Source organism: Protopterus annectens, chromosome 6.part0 (assembly GCF_019279795.1).
Source record: "Protopterus annectens isolate FY-2018-M chromosome 6.part0, PAN1.0, whole genome shotgun sequence".
Taxonomy (NCBI): domain Eukaryota; kingdom Metazoa; phylum Chordata; order Ceratodontiformes; family Protopteridae; genus Protopterus; species Protopterus annectens.
This window is the reverse complement of record NC_056737.1, coordinates 1,863,172,435-1,863,194,805: the sequence shown is the minus strand read 5'-3', so window position 1 is coordinate 1,863,194,805 and position 22,371 is coordinate 1,863,172,435.

The window sequence follows — 22,371 nt, the reverse complement described above, 5'->3', positions numbered from 1 at the left end:
AAGTACAGGACCACAATGACTGTAAATATCTGGGACAGAATGACAAGGGACAGTCGTCATGTACAAACAACCGCTGATATACCACAGATGTGATGGAGGAATACATGCAGGAAGCACACAAGCAGGTGATACCAACACCACATGACAACAACACAACCTACACTCCCAGACCAACAGACAATTAACTGTCAACTCCCCAGGCAGGGATGGAGCACACAGACAACCATACCATGTATGTAGAGATGCAAGGCCCACAACCCGTATCCATCACCTACAACCTCCGATATTCCCCATTGTACATATTAAAGGGATACAAGCCGTAATAGCAGCACAAACATACAGGCAGTCAATGACATCTGCATAACCGCAACATCTCGCGTGGGAAACACAATCAACAGCGGATGCATACTTGCATGTGTTGTTTAAAGGAATACAACAGCTATGTTATACATCCGAATGCAAAACGCCATCAACAGACGCCGTCAGGACAGGGACACCCACATGTCGAACCTAATACCATACCCAACATCCACAATCCACGGCTAACACCACTGCGAAATGTACCTGTCGCCACACATAGAGGCTGCAGTTACACATAACATAACACAATACAGACCATCTCCACGAAGGTAGGGCAAATAGCCAATGCCCAGGTGAGGAATCCAACCATACCCCAGTTACGATGCGTAATGTCCAAATGGAGTAGATGCACAGGTGATATGCGCACAATTACACACTGAGGAACAGCAATTGGTGGGATGAACCCACATGTTGCAGGTATCGACGAATATAAGGATGACTCCCAGGATATTCAAACCGTATGCTCATACCGAACCAGCAGTGTACAACGGAAAGAGTAATAAATAGGAATACTGATACACGGAATGAAAAACGGAATGAAACACCGACAAGGAATGTAGAGCACACGATATGTACGGGTGTGTAACGCATGATGTGTATGACAAAGCTGCACTGTATGGGAATGGTGTTTGTAAGTAATGATACTTGTCCATAATGCAGAGAGTGGTGAAAGGTGGTTATGTAGTGCTATCATGCTGAGCATACCAACGACTGTGGACACCGTGTGCACAGCAGTGGGACATCATGTACACAGCCGGGACACCGCAAGGGCTGCCACAGGGGGGCATAAGAGAGAACAATGCCAGACCACACACCGATGCTGGCAGTGGATGTCCAACAAGGAAGTGCCATAGCAGGGGATAGGACATGTATGTATACTGTCACAGCACAAATGTGTATGGGCATATACCATCGATGTCATACGTAATGTGCACCCGACGTGCACGTATGCCTTGCAGTAGGGGATACTATGTCAACTATGTGTAATGTAAAGCTGTCATGGTGGATATGACAGACATCATACACAGTATCACAGGCATATCATGCATAATGGAGGTATTGCCTATTGGTATGTACAATAACAGGATACATAAGGCCTGTAGGTATGGGACAGAGTAGTAGCATCATAGCCATCCGAAATGGAAGGAACACCAAGTAACCATGCCCAAACTATCTGTAGCAGGTGCAATGTGGGCAACAATGAAGTCTGGCAGGTCCATGTGTAAACACATGTGGAGTGTACACAGTAGTGTCACCTCCCCATGGTAGTGTCCAGTGAACAGCAGAGGCGGGTGTCAACTGCATGTTTACACAGTACTGCTGCTGTGGTGGTACCATGACTATGTGTCACTCAAACAGCAAGGGAGCTATCACATGAACAGTGCCACTGTGTGTCCCTGTGGGATGTGCACAGGACCTATGTTCCACAGCATGGTGTGTGTTGTGTCTGCGGAAGTAACACAGAAGCCCAGCCCATGCAGTGTGGCATGTGTGCACATATCCATGAGCAGTCCGTTCACACTGCCCACTGCAATTGTCATGTATGAGGAGTATATGCATCAGTAATGCGGAGGACATGGTCCGTGTCAGAGCAGAAGACACCCTTGTGTATGTGGTATGCAGATGTGTACAGATGTGTTTTCCATCTGTCAGCCGCAAATGTAAACTGTCCGAGCCTGGTACACATCGTGGCATGACAATGCTGTGCCATGTAAAGTCATAGCCATTGTGGAAGGTACACCATGAATGTGGTATTGTACCCTTGACCGTGTGTAGATGTGTGTATACCACAGGTACAATGGCTACCTATGTACCAGCATCACACACAGTACAGATAGGTGTGGCCCTGCAGAAGTGTATCCATGCCACAGTGGAATACGGTAACCACAGGACCGTGTGGGGCATTTGTGTGTACAGCAACCATGTACAATGTGATATGCATGTACGGGGCCAGTATCCATGTGATAGTCAGTGGGTGAATGTTGCTATGCAAAGGTGATGTGCATGCACCATGTGTCATGCATCCGATGCCATGACACCCACATGATGTATCTGCCACACTGACACCCATATGGTCATTATCGGTATGAGCTGGTGGAGCTATAATGGCGCCAGGTATGTAGATGTGGGATATCTAGGCATGGACAGTACTCTGTGACAGCATGTTGTGTATGTAACCAAATAGTGAAAATGAGGGGCCCCATGACTGAGGACTGTGTAATGCCATATGTACCTGACATGTTGTAGGTAGTATGATATGCTTGCACCACTGTGTGTCCTGTCCAGGAGTCATATAGCCTAACATCCTGAGACACAGGGTATGATGTGCAGGTGGATGTGTACGTTGCCAATACCAGAACGTGGAATGGTGCTGAAGGGCAATGTGAGGACAACGTCTGATCTGTTGCCCTCTGTACCACCCCAACCACCCATGCAATGGTACGACAGGTGGCCAGCATGTGTATGTGGCGTTCTGTGGCACACAGAATTCCAACAAGGGTGCCAGGAAAGGCATGGAGGCTATCAATGTGTGCGTGAAGCACGTTCGTGAGGATGTGCCCCAGTGCCATACAGAACGGTCCAGTCATGGGTGTACAAATGCAGTCCCACACGTGCAATGCAGTGCCACCCATGTGTAGTGTGATAGATGCGGCTGTGTGGTGGTCAAGGTACACAATGTCCGACAACAGGCTAGCAGTGAATATAGTGGGCTGGTGTGGAGACACATACCAAACAGGTTGGCGGGACATAACAGCTAGGGACATCGGAAGGTGACATCGGGCCAGTGTCCCAGGACATAACGCGTGCATGTCAGTACCATGTATGTGTCCACAGGGACACTACAATGTCCATGTATGGATTGCAACCCTGTAGTGAGTGAGAGTGTGTATTGTTGGTAAGTACACCATCGCCTGGCATGTTGCCAACATTATCTCGGTCTGCAATGCCTGGGTGACTATTGTATGTGACATTGAATGTGGATGTAGCCAAACAACACAGACATACCACCACACTGCCTGAGGCCCCACACTGCAATGTGTGGCAGTCATGTGTAGGTAGCTAGCCTTGGAGCATGTGATGGACCACGAGGACCCATCATGGCTGACAAGTGATGCACCCCACACATGTGAATATACACCACCGTGCAACATCCTGCACATGTGCCCATACATCAGATGTGCATGGAACATGACCACCACCGTGGCGTCTGTGAAAAGGTCAGTACCGCCATGTCTCTGTGTGGAATAGCATGGTCCCTACCATTGTGTACATGCTACGGAAGTGCACTGTGGTATGTGTCAGCATATGTATGTACACTGCCCATCTGCCGGAGTGTCATGCCATTAACAACTGCTGTCAGCAGACGTCAGTAGTACTGGCTGTAGTATACATGTTCCGTGTATGCTGCAATGGGTGTGTGTCCAGGGTGTGGCTAGCAGGGCCGTGAAGCATATGTGTTCATCCACCAAAGGGGGGATAACCCCAGGTTCAACACACCAGACACATGGAGGTATTGTGCATGCTGAGGGTAGTGTAGGTATGGTATGTGTTGTGTAATGTGTCATCCAGCTGGGTGGAGTGCATGCCTCAAGCATGTGTAGGTACATGGGTGTCCATTCTAGGGAAGTGTGGGTTGCTGTCAGCACATGGCAGTATCAGCTGTCTGAGGCCCAATGTACAGTATAACAACACAGACAGCATGTAACCTGTGGTGTACAATGTAAACTCTGTTGCATGTTACAATGTGTCTAGTGGTCGCAAACATGGGTATCTGCACATTGAGCACCTATGATGCATTGTGTTTGGCAAATATCCAGGATGTGTGCAAAACACTGTGTGATGTGGGATCCCCTCACCTGTGTGTGTTGCAGTCCAGGTATGTGCCTGGGAGGTACGATCCGTGTACAATCTGTACTTGCAGGTGTGCTGCACAGAGCATGGAGGCAGGTCCCAGTCACTGCAGATAAATGTGAGTGGTGTACTAGTGTGTGTGCCTTGCTTGTGTGCAGCACAGTGGACGGTGCAAGCATTGTCCCACATGACCCCATGCCGTGCCTGCCTGTTACAGCCCTGCTGGAGACAGTCATGTGACACCACCACAGAGGCAGTATAGCATGTGAAGATGTACATGTGTGCTCCATACCCCAGGCAGATGGCCGCAGGTCATGTGTGCCACAGCAGTGTGGTAAACCAGGACTGTCATAGTGGTCAGATACCACATGCCTGTATAAGTACAGTATGAGCATAGGCAACAGTTGCAGTGACACAGTAGGTCAATGTACAGTGTCCCTGTGTTCAGACCACTGCCTACTGTACACTTGGCTAGACACACACCCAGAGGGTGAATATACCGGTGAGCCATCACATGTCCCAGTACATGTAGCCTGTGTAATGCCATCACAGGGCGGTCACAATAACACGTTGTATGAGAGATATGTTGTACCAGGTGATGTGTCATGTGTGCATATGTTGAGTTGCACAGCTGTTCACACGTCCGCAACATATCAGTGCATGATGCCTACTGTAACATGATGTGTGGAACTGCACTGTGATCCACGACAGGGTCATCTGAGACAGGTGTGTTGTGAATGGTGTAACCCATGGTTCCACGGGATATACACTGGTGCTGTTGGCTGCCATGCTGGGGGCCACCAGTGGTGCCTACAGTGGTCATACAGACATACTGCACACATTGTTCTGGCAGGAATGTCCATTGTTGTAGATGATGTGTTACTACGTGAAGGTAGGTGTGTGTGTTGTGAATGTTACCCATCCAGATGTGACCATCAGGTGCAGTCATGGTTGTCGACAGCATCACACCCATCCACAGCTGTCAGCACCCTGTCCCCAGAATGGGTGTCAGCCGCCCTCGTACTGTGTGACCTATGTGCAGATGGCGGAACACCTACTACTGGCTGGCTAACAGTGTCATCTAGGAAGGCTATGTGATGGCTGGAATACGCTGTTATAATGTATAATGATGGTATCCCAATGAAGTACATGGAATCACATACAGTAAGCCATGGCTGGCATGTAAACCATGTACAACAATGACTGTGTGACAGACACAAACAATGCGGAGCCATGTTGAACATGCACCCATGAGAACACCAAATGAGGTATGTTGCATATATCAATGTACATCTGTCAGCTATGGGCACAGCATGGATGCAGATGCATATCCCCCACAGGCAGTACCACGCCATGTAGGTAGGGGGGCATTGCATGACTACATGTGACAGTTGCTGTACCACCACATGTACTGTATATCCGTCATATAGGGGTAGCAGTGGTACGTGACTGTTGGACATGCCTATACATATGACCATGTCCCACAGGATATGTGTTACGTGTGTACAACACCTGTTGTACCATCATCAAGCTGTGAAGTGTATGGCTGCCAGTGTACCTGTGTGACATGTTGTGCAATGGGTGCAAAGGTACGCAGTAGTGAATTGCATGCCCACATGTCCCACACAGGTGCATAGCCTGAACATACAATACAAAGAGGGTGTTGGATCATAGCAACCCACAAGAGGAGATGGGTACGGGTGGCAACCCACTACCACCTCTCCAGGTAAGGTGTGCATGTCCATGACACATTAGCACCTGAGAAGTTAGTAGTACAGCTGTACAGGGCGGCATGCATATTTGATCACTAATACCCCTGTGTGTTCCACCACTGGCCTGTTGACAGACAGACACCAACACAATGTGCAGCATTGACATGTGCACAGCACATCACCGCTGGCTACTGTAGAACAGGTTTACCATGTAGACACGTGCACAGAACATCTGCGCCAGCCACACTCAAACACGTTATGTGTTGAACCCCACCATCATTGTAGCCCATGCCACAGACAGATGTTCATGCATCTGTGTATGTACATCTGGGAATGTCCCTGGCCTAGCAGTATAGCTGTGTCAGTGTTGCGAACAACATACTGAATGGGCTGGTGTGTGAGGTGTGCATCATACGTGTATGGTCTGATGGATGATACCATCAGTGCCCCCGCTATGTGAACATCCCTGTCCCCATACATGGATACCTATGCTGTGCCCAACACCATGGTCCCTGTGGGAGGGATGGTGCTGTGTGATGCACCTGCTGACATGGCGGTGGCAGCAGGCACTGGATGTAGACATATGTGGTACCCATGTCAGGCCAGGCTACCATCCATGTGCATGGGATATCAGTGTGTGGGCACATACAGCACTGTGTTGAACAATATCACAGCACATAGCACCTGTCAGGGGTAATATCTATGCATGGATGTGCGATACCAGCATGCACCATACACACCCCACCAAGCAGCATGCTGCCTACCTTGCAGAAGGCCATTGTCCACATCATGATGATAGACATGTGTAATGTCCATATACACATAGCAATGACATATGGAATGGACAGCCACCCTCCCAATATCAGTACCCCCCAGGTGGGACACATCCCTGTGCCATGTATGTGACATACCCTGTCATACCATGCAGCCCTGTCCAGCAAGGCTGCATGTGCTATCACAGTCATACATGGTGCGATGGCCAAATGGCACTTGCACTATCAACCGTCCAGAGCAGTAATGTGGCACTGATGCACCTTGTGGTGTCACAGGGGCTGTGTGTTGGCATGTACAACGTGTGCGCACATGCTATGTATGACCATCCCTGCTAATGTCATATGATTACACAATGTCCCATGTGAATCACATGTGCAATACAGGTGAGCCGTGGCAGGATGTCCAACACCTGTACAGTGATGTGTAGATGTACATGGCACAACACATGCATGTACAGGTGTCCACGTGTATGTGTGCAGTGCCACTGCTGACGTCCATAATGGCTGCGTTTGTGATGCCTAGTGACATATACACAGCATCCAGATGAACAGTAGAACTGTGTGCACATTGGGACACGTGCCAACTGGTATGAACACAGGTGCAGGCAGGTACACATGTCCACAGCAGGTTACCATCAACATGGTGTGTGTACAGTGTGATGAGTTGACACACAGATATGATATGATACCCGCTGCTTAACGGTGTGACAGCAACACGTCAGCTGTGTCAGTGCCATGATCCATCGCAGAGATTACTGTGCAGATGTCGTACATGTCATAGCAATGTATGTCCAGCGGTATGCCAGTACATCAGTGTAAATGTGACCTGTCACCATCATTATGTCTTACAGATAATGCCACGTTCATGGCTGCCAGCCTTCAGCCACCAGGAGGATGACATAATCATACCGTTGCTCCATGACAACTATGACCTGCTATTCAGCCATGTTCCACAGCAAGCACAGCAGTGGGATGACCTGTGGCAGGATATGCGCAGGAGGGTGAACGACGTGGGTGGCAACAACCGCACCTACCAGCAGATACGCCGACACTGCATGGACCCTGTCGGCACGCGAAACAGCGTGCCACAATCGCCAGAGAACAAGGTGGAACAGGTGGTGGGCCACCAACCCAGCACCCACTCACACACGGAGGAGCTCCTGGCCAGTCTGGGGACACCCAGGGAACATCATGCAGAAACACTCGCTGCCATCGTGGAGGTGGGTGTCTCCCAACCAACGAGCCTGGAGCTGCCTGGTAAGTCTGTCTTGCATATGTGTATGATAACTGACGTGGGTGTGGGTGACACAGTACACCACATAATGTACCAACACATGCCAGGTATATGGCCACACAAGCCGCATACTACAGTATGCTACGTTGTGTTTGCAGACATGTGCATAACACATGCTACCACACAGGTACATGATGTGACATGCACAGTGCTTACTGTGGCTACAGTCATGGATAATGTTTATACTGTTGTGTCGCCCCTATACAGGTACCTCTGGCGTGTTGCACAGCCATGGGTCCGTCGCAGGCGAGACTGTTGTTAGTAACAGGCATGTTACAGTGTATAAATATTCGCCATGTGGCCAGGTATGACATGCACACCTGGGTTCTGCTCCAGTCACGGTATACAGGTTGCACCACCTGACACACATGCCACCCATGTACAGTAGATACAACCGTTAGGATACACCGGCATGAAACCACAGAACCCGTCGGTGTGATATGTGCAGTCAGCTATGCATACAATGGTGGAGGTGTTCTACAATGGCTGCATATGTAGTATGCATTGGAATGCCATTTGTGGTACGCACACAGTACCACATAGTGAGCTGTGATCTGGCCAACACACAGTTGTTACCAATGTGACATATGCCCCTGCATTGTGTGCACACGTTGTGACATGGCACATGACATGTCCCACGCACGTGGTGTTCTGTCTGCAATATTGTCACACCATGACATGACCTATGCCCGACATAGCAGACATCCCCACTGTCTGCATAGCCCTCTGGATTGTGACACCTCAGACTTGTATGGGTGTATGTCACATGGGCCACCACAGGGATGGGTACACGATGCCCATCACACACAATTGTCCATGACCCAGTCAAACATGGCCATGGGTGACACCTACAGGCATGTTGCCACACAGTACATCTGGAGTGGATAGACACCGTTGCACATTGTCCACACATAGTGCGATCATAGCTGTAGTGGACCACCGGTACATTTGATGTGGTACACCAGACAACCGGAATGCCTGTCTGCAGCCACTGGAGGTGCCACCAATGTCTACCATATACATGCTGTGGAACAGCATGACTGTGTTGCAGACATGGCAATGCAATGCGTCCATGTTATGCATCGCACAGAAACATACCTGTGTCTTGCTGCCATGCAGTGGCACAGTGCCTGTACTCCCCACTGTATAGCTATGTACATGGCTCACACCAACCACACCTGCACAGACATCTTTGTTACACATGCATTCTATCTGTGGCCTGTACACATAACACTGCACTGTGACGTCCAGTATGATGTGGTGCATGTGGCGGGACACCATTGTCACATGTCCACATGTTATCGCACATGTTGGTGGAGTACATGTCAAAGTGACACCAGCCATGTGTACTGTTAACCTGCCTGTGGCCACACGGTGTATCACGGTGATGCATGCAAACTACCATGAATGTGTGTACTGCATGACACCTGCTTGTTTTAGTGTGCACCCAAGGGCAGTATGCATACTACCACTATTAATGTCTGGCCTGCATTCACTGAGCTGTGGTGTGGGAATGCTGCATGCCATCTGCAATATCACATGCATGATGTGTCTGCGTGTGTGTGTCTGCGTGTGTGTCAGCGTGTGTGTGTGTCTGTGTGTGTGTCTGCGTGCGTGTGTGTGTGTGTGTGTGTGTGTGTGTGTGTCTGTGTGTGTGTCTGCGTGTGTGTGTGTGTGTGTGTGTGTGTCTGCATGTGTGTCTGCGTGTGTGTAATGTATCTTACAGTATGTCTTTGTATTCACAGGTGGTGTAGGTGCGTTCCCCTCCTGCGGTCCATCTGATGCTAGTGTCCCCACAGATACTAGCAGTGATGACCATATGCATGAGGCACAGACAGGGTTGTCAGGGGCAGAAGCTGTGCCATTGGTTACCATCCCACCTATGTCCCCTTCATCTCCGCACACGGTTCTGATGCCGACACATACCACATCACCATTGCCCATAGAGGAAGGACAGTCAGTGTCTTTTGGCATTGAGCAGGAATGTGTGGTGGCTACAGAAGGTGCGGGTACATACCATGTTGCCAGTGTAATGACTGGTGATGTGCCACACAGGTATGTGGCTGGTGCTGCTCGTAGTAGGACCTCTGGCAGACATGCACCTGCTGTACAGGGTACAGCAGCTGGTATCACCAGACGCATGTTCCAGACTGTAATGGTGGCACAGGCACATGCTGAATGGCAGAACCAAGAAGGGCAGAGGATGCACAGGGCCGCAATCCGTTCCCTAAATGAGAACATCCAGTCATTGGCGAATGCTCAACAGCAGATTGCTAATGTTCTGGATAGGCGATTAGGTGAGATGGTTGGAATCCTCGACCGAGGCATGTCAATCCGCGAGCGTGAGCTGTCTGTGCTGGAACACCTGGTAGGGGTGAGGCGTAGGATACGTGGCCGTAGGCCAGCAACACCACCTAGTGTAGGTCGACGTGTGCGTGCCACCTCTCATGCCCACTCACACAGTGCCGGTAGCAGCAGCAGTGCAGCTGGTGCTACACCAACCACACCAGGACACAGCAGGCCACGTGGACGTGGCCCTGGCCAGTCCCAGTGTGGACACGGTTCCAGCAGACATGTGTCGTCGGAGAGTGGCCACTCCATACCTCTACCCGGTAGTGCCTGTGCGACCCCAGGCAGGCACGGGTCACGTGGCCACAGACGGACACAGTGAGCCATACAACCTGCACTGTACAGTCTGGGGCTGCCAAGTATACCCCGTGTAGGCATCACAGATGGCTGAACTGTGTACACACATACCCACACACAGCAGACACAACTGTAGGGCTCCACCACATCCACATGCATTCTGCACAGTCATGCCCAGTAAATGCACCGGCCCTTACACACACACATGATGTCATCCATTGGTACAGCCTATGCCCCTGGCACACATATCACCCTGTGCATATGATGAAGCCTCTGCCACATCACTGTCATCCACACCATCGGTGCACAGTTATGCAAATATATTCTGATGCACAGGGTGGACAAGATAGTGAGAGGTGTATGTGATACCTGTGTACGCATAGTGTGTGATGTGTATGTTGCAGTGGTTGTGTATGACAAGTGACAGGTACGTATGTGACGTGGGTTGTGTACTGTCATCATGCAGCAGACATACCATGTAGTGCAGGTGCAGCATACATTGAGCTGTGTACATGGTATGTGTGACGGTTACATGTGTAGCACCATGTTGGTTCTGTTAACCTGTATGCCTCATATGGTGTACTTGCATGTGCCTACTGGGAGCACTGTTATCAGTCCCCCACGTGTAGCTGTGGGTTACCCACAGGCACATCTGGCAATATCAGCATACCACAGGTACCCGCAACCTGCCTGGATGCCTACATAGGTACATAGGTGCATAGGTACATACCAGGCTATGTGCCCTATGGCATGTGTAAGCCTAGCCAGAGTGTGTGTGGCTTTCACCACCCCTTAGGATGAGGATACTATATCCATTGGTCTGCTGTCCCTCTGTCCAGCAGTGACACAGAGATGATGCCTGGGGCATACCTACGATCTCCCATCCACACGTCAGGATTACTCTTGGACAGAGTCAGTGAGGGGCTCTGCTTCACAAGGGCTGGGAATCTGTTCCATGGTGTAGGGAGTCTCTGGGCGATGAACCTGTCCCTCCAGCACATCCTATTTATGTCCGTGTTGAGGTTTCTGTCAGTTGCTCCCGTGCCCGTGGTTGTTTGGATCCTAGGAGGTGGAACATGTCCATGACACCCAGGTCGGACATGGCCGTGTATGTCAGGCACAGATCACCTCGGAGCAGACGGTATGAGAAGGTATACAGCCGGAGTCCCCTCAGTCGGGCAGTGTGTGACATATGTTTCAGCACCTTTATCCCTGTGTTGCGGAATGTTTGAGGTCCTTCCGAGTGCTGCAGGTGTCAGGTTAGGTACATTCCAAATGTGGCGTTGTACCCAATCATTGGTCTGATGCGTGAAGAGTACAGGGGTACAATGACCTCCCTGATGTGGATGTGAATCCCTTCATGACCAGGTGGGCACAGTGGAATGTCTTCCCAACCACAATGGCAATGTGAGTGTCAAGAGAGGTTACCGACAGGTTTGGTACCCATGTCCCTGATCACGTCCACCATGTTTAATGGATTACCACCTATGTGGTAATTCGGGGTGAACATGTCTTTCCCAAAGGGTAGGTCTATACCTTCCCTGGCATGTAGCTTCAGGCCATGGCTCTGGCACCAGTTATCCATTTCTATGAGACCTCAGGTGGATGTCCGTGTCTGATGGGGTGTTGAGTATGGTGGCCGGTTTGCAGTCATCTGCATACCTTGTCTGCCACAATCCCCCTATGTTTGCATGCACATCGGAAAGTTGAATGCTGAACAGGAAGGGGCCCAGGACTGAGCCCTGTGGGCCACCACTCGGGACCAGCTTGGAGTCTGACATGGCACCAGGAACACTAACCCTGTGGGTTTTGACCTCCATCCGGTTGGCAAACCATCGTGTGACATATGTCTCTACATCTACGCTGGTGAGCCTTTCTATGATGCCCGCGTGGAGTGTGGTTCGAACGCTGTCGCCAGGTCACGGTAGTCTGTGCAAACCGACGTACCCCCATCAATGGCCTTAGTGACTCCTCCAAACAGGTCGACCAGGTTCGGGAGGCAGGATCTGCCCTTGACTAAGCCGATGTGGGTATGTTCCAGTATTTGTCGTTCCCCAATGTCTTTATTTATGGGCTCCATTAGGGGCCCCTCCATAGCTTTGCAGACAAGGCTTGTCAAGCTTATAGGGCAGGGATGTACAGAGTCCATAGGAGCACTACCTTGGTGGAGTGGGACCACAGTTGCCGTATGCCATCCATCGGGTACATAGCCTGTAGTAAGGCTAAGATTAAACAGCAGCCTTATGTGCGGGGTGAGGGCCTCATTGAGGTTTTGTAGCACACAGCCGGGGACACCATCTGGTCCCATTGATGCTGTGTTCACTGCTTTACAGATATCAGCTCTCACCTGGGCATTCGAGATGTTTGGGAGGCTAGACTCTGGTGGGATAGATACGTCCCCTCTTGGGGGGGGAGGGTAGATGTATGCACGGAACCTGTCTGCCAGTTTGTTGGCAATGTCTGTGGGTTCAGTGATCATTGTACCATTCTGGACTAATTCTGAGCATAACTGTGTGCTTCCACCCATGTTCCTACCATAGCTAAGGAAGGCCTTATGGTTGTCTTATGTGTCCTTTGCAAGTCCAGTCCCACAGGCGGCCTTGGATGATTATATGAGTGATCGTATGTTAACGCCAGTATTAATCAGTGATGCCTTCCCTGGTAGCGATATTGCTCTGTCATGTAGTAGCTTTCACCTCTTGTTGTACGGTTTGTTAATGGCTGGGGTCCACCAGACCATGTGCCTGCCTTTGGTGGACAAGGTCCTGATGTTATCAGGGATCGCTTGATCCAGACATTCCTGGGGGTGCTCATAGAAGGCATTTGTAAGGGTTTCAGCAGGGTGGCCTGTGTTTACCACTGGCATGGAGGCCTTGTAGGGTACCACATCAGTCGTATGACGTGTGGGGTTCGCTGTAGAGAGGTCTTCACTGTGGTCTCCCTTGCCGGTGTTGGGTGCAGGATGCGGATCTCGAGTGAGTTCACTATATGGTCTGACCTCACCGTTGAGGGATGTACATCCTGTGTGGAGCATGTCGTCCCCATGTGTGATGATCAGGACTAGTATAGTTCCTCCCCTTGTGGGTATGGTGCATGGTTGTTCCACAGCATTCGGGTTTATGAACACCTGGAACCTTTGGTGTAGGGTGTTGTGTCCTGGGTAATGTTCCCGGTCTATGTATGGGTGGTTGATGTCACCCAATATGATGGTGTTGTGAGAGCATTCATACTCCCCAGTGTCTTCAGGAAGGCTGTGCGGGTATCCTGGGTTTGGGAGGGTGGTCTGTAGCATGCAACAAACTGTAGGGCAGTCCTACCCATGGTTAATTGCACCTGGATGGTCCCCACTGCTACATGCATTTCTACCAACCTGGAGGTGTGGGTATCCTTCATGGAAATGGAGACTCCCCCTCCTTCTGTGTTCGGTCCGGGTTATGGTCCTGAATGCGTGATATGAGGTATGACCTGATAGTGCTGGGATGCTCTCAGGAGCCCTGAACAATGTTTCAGTCACAGCACTGACATCGATGTCCTCCATACTGAGGAGGGCATTTGAGGGCGTGCAGCTTGGGCGTAGACTACTGGCACTGAGCAGTAGTACCCTTTCTTTTCTCCAGGTTTGTAGTCTAGGGTGGTAGGTTTATCATTCCAGCCTTGCCTGCAGTGGGCACTGTGGGGGTGGCAGGAGCCTTAGCCAAACTCTTGAAGACCAGGGGCGACAGGTGCGAGCCATCCCTTGAGAAGGGGCATGGCGTGCCAAGCATGTCATCCCAGGCAAGAGGAATCTGGATCCCCTCAGACTGACACCGGTAACCAGGCACATTATCAAGGGTGATCATTTGGAGCCAGTATAGTGGCATCATACTTGGTGAGGGTGGGATACTGCCCAGGGTCAGGGACATGCTGGCCTGGGCTACACAATCTGAGAGCCCCTCTATGTCTCCTTTCATGTATCCCAGGGTGGTATGTCTCCGGTCGTTGACACCAGCATGGACAGTGACCGCGTCATACTTGTACATGCTGCGGAGTGACCTGAGTGCGTGTGTTATGTGGCGGATTCCAGCACCCGACAGGCAGCCTACTGTGATCATTCCCTTGTTCAGTCTGGTGAGTGGGACGTCGGTGTGTCTGACTGTGGCGTCACCCATTACAAGTGTGTCTGGCATTGTGTGTGGCCTTTGGGGCTGTGACTGTTTAGCACACTGACGTTGAGAACTATGTGTTGCATGTCCTATGTCTTGTGGTGGCAGTTGCTTGGGTGTCTGCTTCAGAGGCCTCGTTAGGTTCATTACATGTTTTAACAGTGCCTCCAAGTATGTCTTAGTGTGTTCATGTGTTTGTTTAGCATTTGTGATAGTTACATGTGACACTGGGTTTGTGGTGTGCATGGTGTCCTTCCCCTCCCGTTTGGTCTTGCCGGTCATGGTTTGAGAGAGCTCAGCCCCCTGTCTGGCTATATAGTTGCATCTCTCACATGTATTATGTTTAGTGGGGGAGGTGTGGCTTGTCCATGTCCATGAGGCACCTGTAACATTGCCCAGGACGCCCAGATTCACCATCTGAACAGGAGAGGTCGCTAGCAATTGACCCTTCGACATGCCAGAGAACGTGAATGCATTTGCTGTGTAACTGGGTCAGAAGGCACCTATAGGGAAGTGGGTACTCAAGGGGATTCTAGGCTAGTGTAGTCCTCCATCTAGTATACATGTACTTTACCTATGTAGGAATACTATGGGAGCAGGTGCAGAGCTTTTGTGATAGAGAACAGACAGTTGAGATTGCAAGAAGAGAGGTTCTACATGTAAACCTGCGGAGCACGAAGCCAGATATAGTGTAACGTTGCTTACACGGTACATGACGCACATGTCCACACATATACTGCACCTGACGCCTGTGGTCAGTGCCACAGGCTACGGTGGACAGAGACATCACATACATGGCATGACACAGTACAGTTATGGTGACATTCTGCAGGTGTCGTACACAGTGTGCTGGCAACTGACCGTAGGTGTCACCTGTCAGCTGTGGTGCACGGTGTGCAGCAGTTGGATGCTGTACCAGTACAGGAATATGTCCGCAATCGCGGGGCGTACACCACTATGGCACACACCCCATTGTGTGCAGATGGGGACACCTGCCTGTGTGGTCAGCACCCGCACAATACAATGCACCCACGCGCCATGTCACAGGGGGCGGTCTTGCACAGGTGGCCAGTAAGGCTCACAAGTATGGCATTGACAGGGCTGTACAATGCAGCACCAGTACGGGATGGTCACCCTGTGTGGTTAGTGTCCAGTCACAACACTATATCTGCATACACCCTCACAACAGGCAGCAGACATACACACATGTTGACACTGACATGGTGGTGACCACACATGTCTACACAGAGGGATGACGTGTTGCATGTACTGCACCATCCACATCCATGCACCCCACACTGAGGTATGTACAGATCTCTACCATGGTGTACAGTGATGTGTGGCACGTGGTACATATTCCCCCCGATCTGTGGCATACATGGGCACACATTCCTGCACACATGTTGGTGCTAGGAATGCCACACCCGCTATATGGGATATGTGCAGGTGTGCAGCGGTATGTAGTGCATCCTGCGTACCACCACTGTATCTGGCAGCTGTGCCAATATATGCACTTGGGAGGTGGTAGGGGTTACAGTGGCCATGTGACATATGGTCGATGACACATGGCCGATGGGTATGCATTATGGCAGCGCTGTCATGTAAAGGTGACATAGCAGACTGTATGCACACGGCAGGGTAGGATGGTGTGTGACACACCTGTGACCAGCACCTGCACACATGCATGTGGGCAGGTGTTTAAACACATGGTGTACACACATACCGCCATGCGTGCTGTTGCTATGCCACCATATGACGGCCCCCATGATGGGTATGCATGTGGTAGGGGGTTGCAACTGTGTTATGGACATCGGACACTGCTCATGCATGGCTGCACCGTGCACAGTACACGTGTCACATGTATCCCCTGTTGCCATGTGTGTATGCATTGCTACGTTGTGACATGTGTGTTGACATACATGGAACATGGACTGTGGTATGGTATCACAGCTGTCACAGGCAAACTGTACAAGGGTATGTGTCCCAGTCAACACCGCTACACCCTGTAGGGGGTGCATACCACAGACATGTGTCCACCTTCCATTCGTGTGTGTATTACCGTGTACGCCAGTGTTATGCATGTGGTACATCACAGGCTTCGTATGTGTCCTGTGTGCAGTCCATGCACACAGCCAGGCAATCACATATATGACATATCCGGACTTTGTTTCACTGTGGTAGAGCTGCAGTCATGTATCATATCTGTGTCAGGCCCGTGGTATGTGTGGAGCACGTCTGTCCATGTATACCAATATGGGTGGACTACATCACACCTGTGGGATCATTGATAGTACATGTGTACTCTGCATGATGGACGTACGCCGCCACATAGACTTGTGGACATATGTCACATGCTGTTGCTGGACTGTGAGGCATACTGCTGCACCGATGACATGGTGCTGGCATGGCAGCTACAGTGTTCACTGCAGTGTGTACATGTTCATCCTGCACCCGTGACGCCTGTGCTGTCATCTGTGTGTGTACGTGTAACTGCATGTGTGTCCACCCTGTGCGTGTGTACGGGTTTACCTGGCCATGACTTGCGGTGTGTGCACTCCGTCTGCATGCCGGACGGCTCGTAGCACATACTACGTGTGTGAGCATGCCCAGGTTGCTGTTGTGTGGGTGGGCACACACGACGGTCCACAATCTGCCCTTCCATGATTTCACCCCATGTGTATGCATGCCTGCACTGTGCAGATTCTAAGCGTCTGAGCATGCCCAGTAAGCAGCTGTGTAGATGGACACACAGTACAGTGCACACCGCACCCGTCTGCGTTGATACCCCGTGTGCATGTCTGTTTCCCCTTCGCAACCGCCACGTCTGTGGCATGGCCGTGTTACTGTTGTGTGGGTGGACACACACGATGGTCCACAATCTGCCTTCCATGATTTCACCCCATGTGTATGCATGTCTGCACTGTGCAGATTCTAAGTGTCTGAGCATGCCCAGTAAGCAGCTGTGTAGATGGACACACAGTACAGTGCACACCGCGCCCGTCTGCGTTGATACCCCGTGTGCATGTCTGTTTCCCCTTCGCAACCGCCACGTCTGTGGCATGGCTGGGTTGCTGTTGTGTGGGTGGACACACACAATGGTCCACAATCTGCCTTCCATGATTTCACCCCATGTGTATGCGTGTCTGCACTGTGCAGATTCTAAGTGTCTGAGCATGCCCAGTAAGCAGCTGTGTAGATGGACACACAGTACAGTGCACACCGCGCCCGTCTGCGTTGATACCCCGTGTGCATGTCTGTTTCCCCTTCGCAACTGCCACATCTGCGAGCATGCCCGGGTTGCTGTTGTGTGGGTGGATACACACGACGGTCCACAATCTGCCCTTCCATGATTCCACCCCATTTGTATGCATGTCTGCACTGTGCAGATTCTAAGTGTCTGAGCATGCCCAGTAAGCAGCTGTGTAGATGGACACACAGTACAGTGCACACCGCGCCCATCTGCGTTGATACCCCGTGTGCATGTCTGTTTCCCCTTCGCAACTGCTAGGTGTGAGGGCATGGCCAGTACACCATTCGGGGGTACACACTACAGTCAGCACCGATGTCTGCTACTGGGCGTGTAGCCATGGCCAATGACATCCTGCATAGCCATGTTGACCGTCCAGGTGAGTCATATGTCGTTGGTATGCCACAATGGCTGCCTACATCGTGCACGCCAGATGCCCTCTCATAGGGTATGCTGTCTGTGGTGCATCCCGTATCCATGTCGTGATGTTGTGCTCCGTAGTTAGTTGGTATTCCCGAGTGCAGCACTACCGTGTTACTGTACGCCCACCTTGGGATGGTAACATGCTGTGTGACTGTGCACTCTGTCTTCATTCCCTATCGGCTGCCTTGCCTCTGCAGATGATATCACCCACCTAGGGGTATGCCTCCTGACAGTGCTGTGCTCAGTAATCTCGGTAGCGTGTTCTGTAAATGCATCATGCTGTAGTGTGTTCATGTAGGTAGGCGTAGGTTCAACTCCAGGCCCTTCCCCGTGTGTGTGTGTGTGTGTGTGTTTCCAGCTGCCTCTGCAGATGGACATGCTTTTAGACACAACACATACCTTGGCTATTGTCAGCTATTCCTTTACGGATGATGTCACCCGCCTAGAAGTATGCCTCTGACAGCGCCGTGCTCAGTAATCTCGGTAGCGCATTCTGTAAATGCATCATGCTGTAGTGTGTTCATGTAGATAGGCGTAGGTTCGACTCCCAGCCCTTCCCCATGTGTGTGTGAGGTGTGTGTGTGTGTGTGTGTGTTTGCAGATGCCCTTGGTGAGAGTGGTTCCTTTAGTCGCTTCTCAACACATACCTTGGCTTTTGGCATCTATTCCTTTACGGATGATGTCACCCGCCTAGAAGTATGCCTCTGACAGTGCTGTGCTCAGTAATCTCTGTAGCGCGTTCTGTAAATGCATCATGCTGTAGTGTGTTCATGTAGGTAGGTGTAAGTTCAACTCCCAGCCCTTCCCTGTGTGTGTGTGTGTGTGTGTGTTTCCAGCTGCCTTTGCTGATGGTCATGCTTTTAGACGCTTCGCAACACATACTTTGGCTATTGTCAGCTATTCCTTTACGGATGATGTCACCCGCCTAGAAGTACGCCTCTGACAGCGCTGTGTTCAGTAATCTCGGTAGCGCATTCTGTAAATGCATCATGCTGTAGTGTGTTCATGTAGGTAGGTGTAAGTTCAACTCCCGGCCCTTCCCCGTGTGTGTGTGAGGTGTGTGTGTGTGAGGTGTGTGTGTTTACAGCTGCCCTTGGTGAGAGTAGTTCCTTTAGTCGCTTTGCAACACATACCTTGGCTATTGGCATCTATTCCATTACGGATGATGTCACCCGCCTAGAAGTATGCCTCTGACAGCGCTGTGCTCAGTAATCTCGGTAGCGCGTTCTGTAAATGCATCATGCTATAGTGTGTTCATATAGGTAGGCATAGGTTCAACTCCCGGCCCTTCCCCGTGTGTGTGTGGGGTGTGTGTGTTTACAGCTGCACCTGTAGACAGTAGTTATTTTAGATGCTTCACAACACATACCTTGGCTATCGGCGTCTATTCCTTTACGGATGTTGTCACCCACCTAGACGTGTGCCTCTGACGGTGCTGTGTTCAGTGGTCCACGTAGCGCGTTCCATACCTGTGTCATACTGTTGTGCGGTTGGGTAGGTGGGGGTATGGTCAATCCCCATGCCTGCCAGCTGTGTGTGTGTGTGTCTATGCTCCCATCCGCATGGGTTCATAGGTTATGGCTTTAGAGTTTCCGCAGAACACTTATATCCTGCCGCCATCTCTGTGTTTGTGGATGGTGAGACGCAGCTCGTGGACTGCCTGTGTGCCTGCTGTGGTTGGCGACCTCCGTAGCGTGTTCTCCATGTGCCCTGCTGTGGTGTGGTGGGGTGGTGCTGTGTACGTTACACTCCCGGCCTTGCCACATGTGTCCGTCTGTATCTCTCTCGATGTATATATACATACTTATGTTGTGCCCATAGCGCTGCTCTTGCATGGATAGCTGTCTGTCCCATGTATCGCATATTTGCACGGCTGACACATAGAACTGTGGTACGATGCATATCCACTCATTGTCCATGCAACGTCCGTATTCCAGCATGCCCTAGAGACATCTGCTGGATATCGTGGCAGACAGCTATCCTTGCTGTACTGACACTGTACCTGTACACGCCATAAACCTTGTGTATAATTGCCTATTTATGGTGTGTGTATATCTATCTGAGCTGTATGCATGGTCGTGTGTGTGTCCCGCTATAGCCGTCTGTGCAGGTGTCGCCACTATGGGTAATCCTTGTAGACCGCTGTTTCATGTGCACTTCAGCACATACCTGCAGACCGTACTACCCCTCCTACGGCAGCGGCCTTAGATCGACCACTGCCCTAGGTGATAGGGCTCCATGGTGCCCACCGCCACAACACATGGTGCCCCCATCCTGGTGTACCTACATGACATACCTACTAGAAAGGTGGGTCTGCTAGTGCGGCGCCCTAGGCAGCTGCCGGATTGGCCTATGCCTACGGCCAGCTATGAGCACATCACAAGGCATACTTTTACATTCAGTGTTTTACAAAGGCTAGATTTTAATACCAGAGGGGGGGACCTTATCAACTATACTTTAGAATGCGGATTGAGATGGATTATTAGGTGGAGAGTTGACCACACACCAGGGCTGAATGATGAAGCACAGATTAAGCCTCTTTTGAGAAGCAGGTGGCTTAAACCCAAATAACAGGAATGTAGTTTAGGTACAGCTATACATTTAACACCCATTAGTCCACTCTTTCAGTTGTTTACCACTGTATTACATTGATATAATATACATATTTTCTATATATATTGTTAGAGTTTTGATTGATGAGTATTAGGCATAGTACAATATCATATAATACATGTTTTAATAGGATGTTTTTGAAGATGTTAGTATATGTGCGTGTAGTTAACATTGCGTCTGCGCTTTATATGCTGGGGTTAATTGTTCATTGTTTGATGAGAAATTGACCAATGAAAGTGTAAGGAGGGATATTTAAAGCCTGGATGCTTTTATGTTATGTGTAAGTCTGACGGAGCCTACGGGTGAAAGCGCTTACTTGTCTATAAAGGAACCTTTTTATACCATTTGGGCACTGTCCTGGACAATTTCTACGTTGACTGTTTCATCTACCTTTGTGTTTTTTGGATTGTGTGCCATAAGGTGCCAGCGGTTATTTTATGTTGATTAGGTGTATTCCATGGTCAATTGACATTAATCATATTACTTCATTAAAGGATCTTCTTTATAAGTGGGAACGCCATAGTTTAACCATCCTATGACCTTCCTAGTTGAAGTTGTTAGTGTGCCATTAGTATGTGTTCCACAGGTCGCCCATTTGTTCCGCATTATGGAAGCGAGTGATCCCCATTTTGGTGATGGCAGATTGAGAGCTGTGTATTCGCACGGCGGTCTGACTTTGTATGGGGAATGTCTAATGTAGTCCCTATCTGTATTTCCTGTGCTATGCCTTACTGCAGCTGTGTAATTCCACCAGGTTTCCAGTTATGGTTGCCATCTTGGTCGTACGCTTGTCCATCCATGGGAATTGCCTACTGGACACTGATATAGGGCTGTACACATTTCACACCTGCTTTTAGCAATATCCGGTGGATGCTTTGCATCATTAGTGGGGAGTAAGGCATGTGCTATACCCACATCCCTCCCACGGGGCGGGACAATGGATTATCTGCCAAACAACACCAAGCCCCATTTCTGCATACCCAGGATCCCATGGCTGCAACTCTCGACGGTACACATTACACATCCTTCATGTGTGTGGGACTGGGATGTGGACGCACTTCTATGGACTCGACAATCTGGGGATTTCTGTTCATATGTCCTGCATTTCATGGACACTTGTCATCAACCTTAAACACACTGGTGGTGCATATGTCTAGCTGTGCCGTAGTCACGGCTGTCATTTCTTCTGGGTCGATCGCAGCTGGTTGATATTGCGAACGGATCAATTTTTGGAGTCCTACAATGGACACCAATGTGCATATGTAAAGTGTAGAACTTGTTGGACTGTCACCATCTGGCCAGTGGTTTT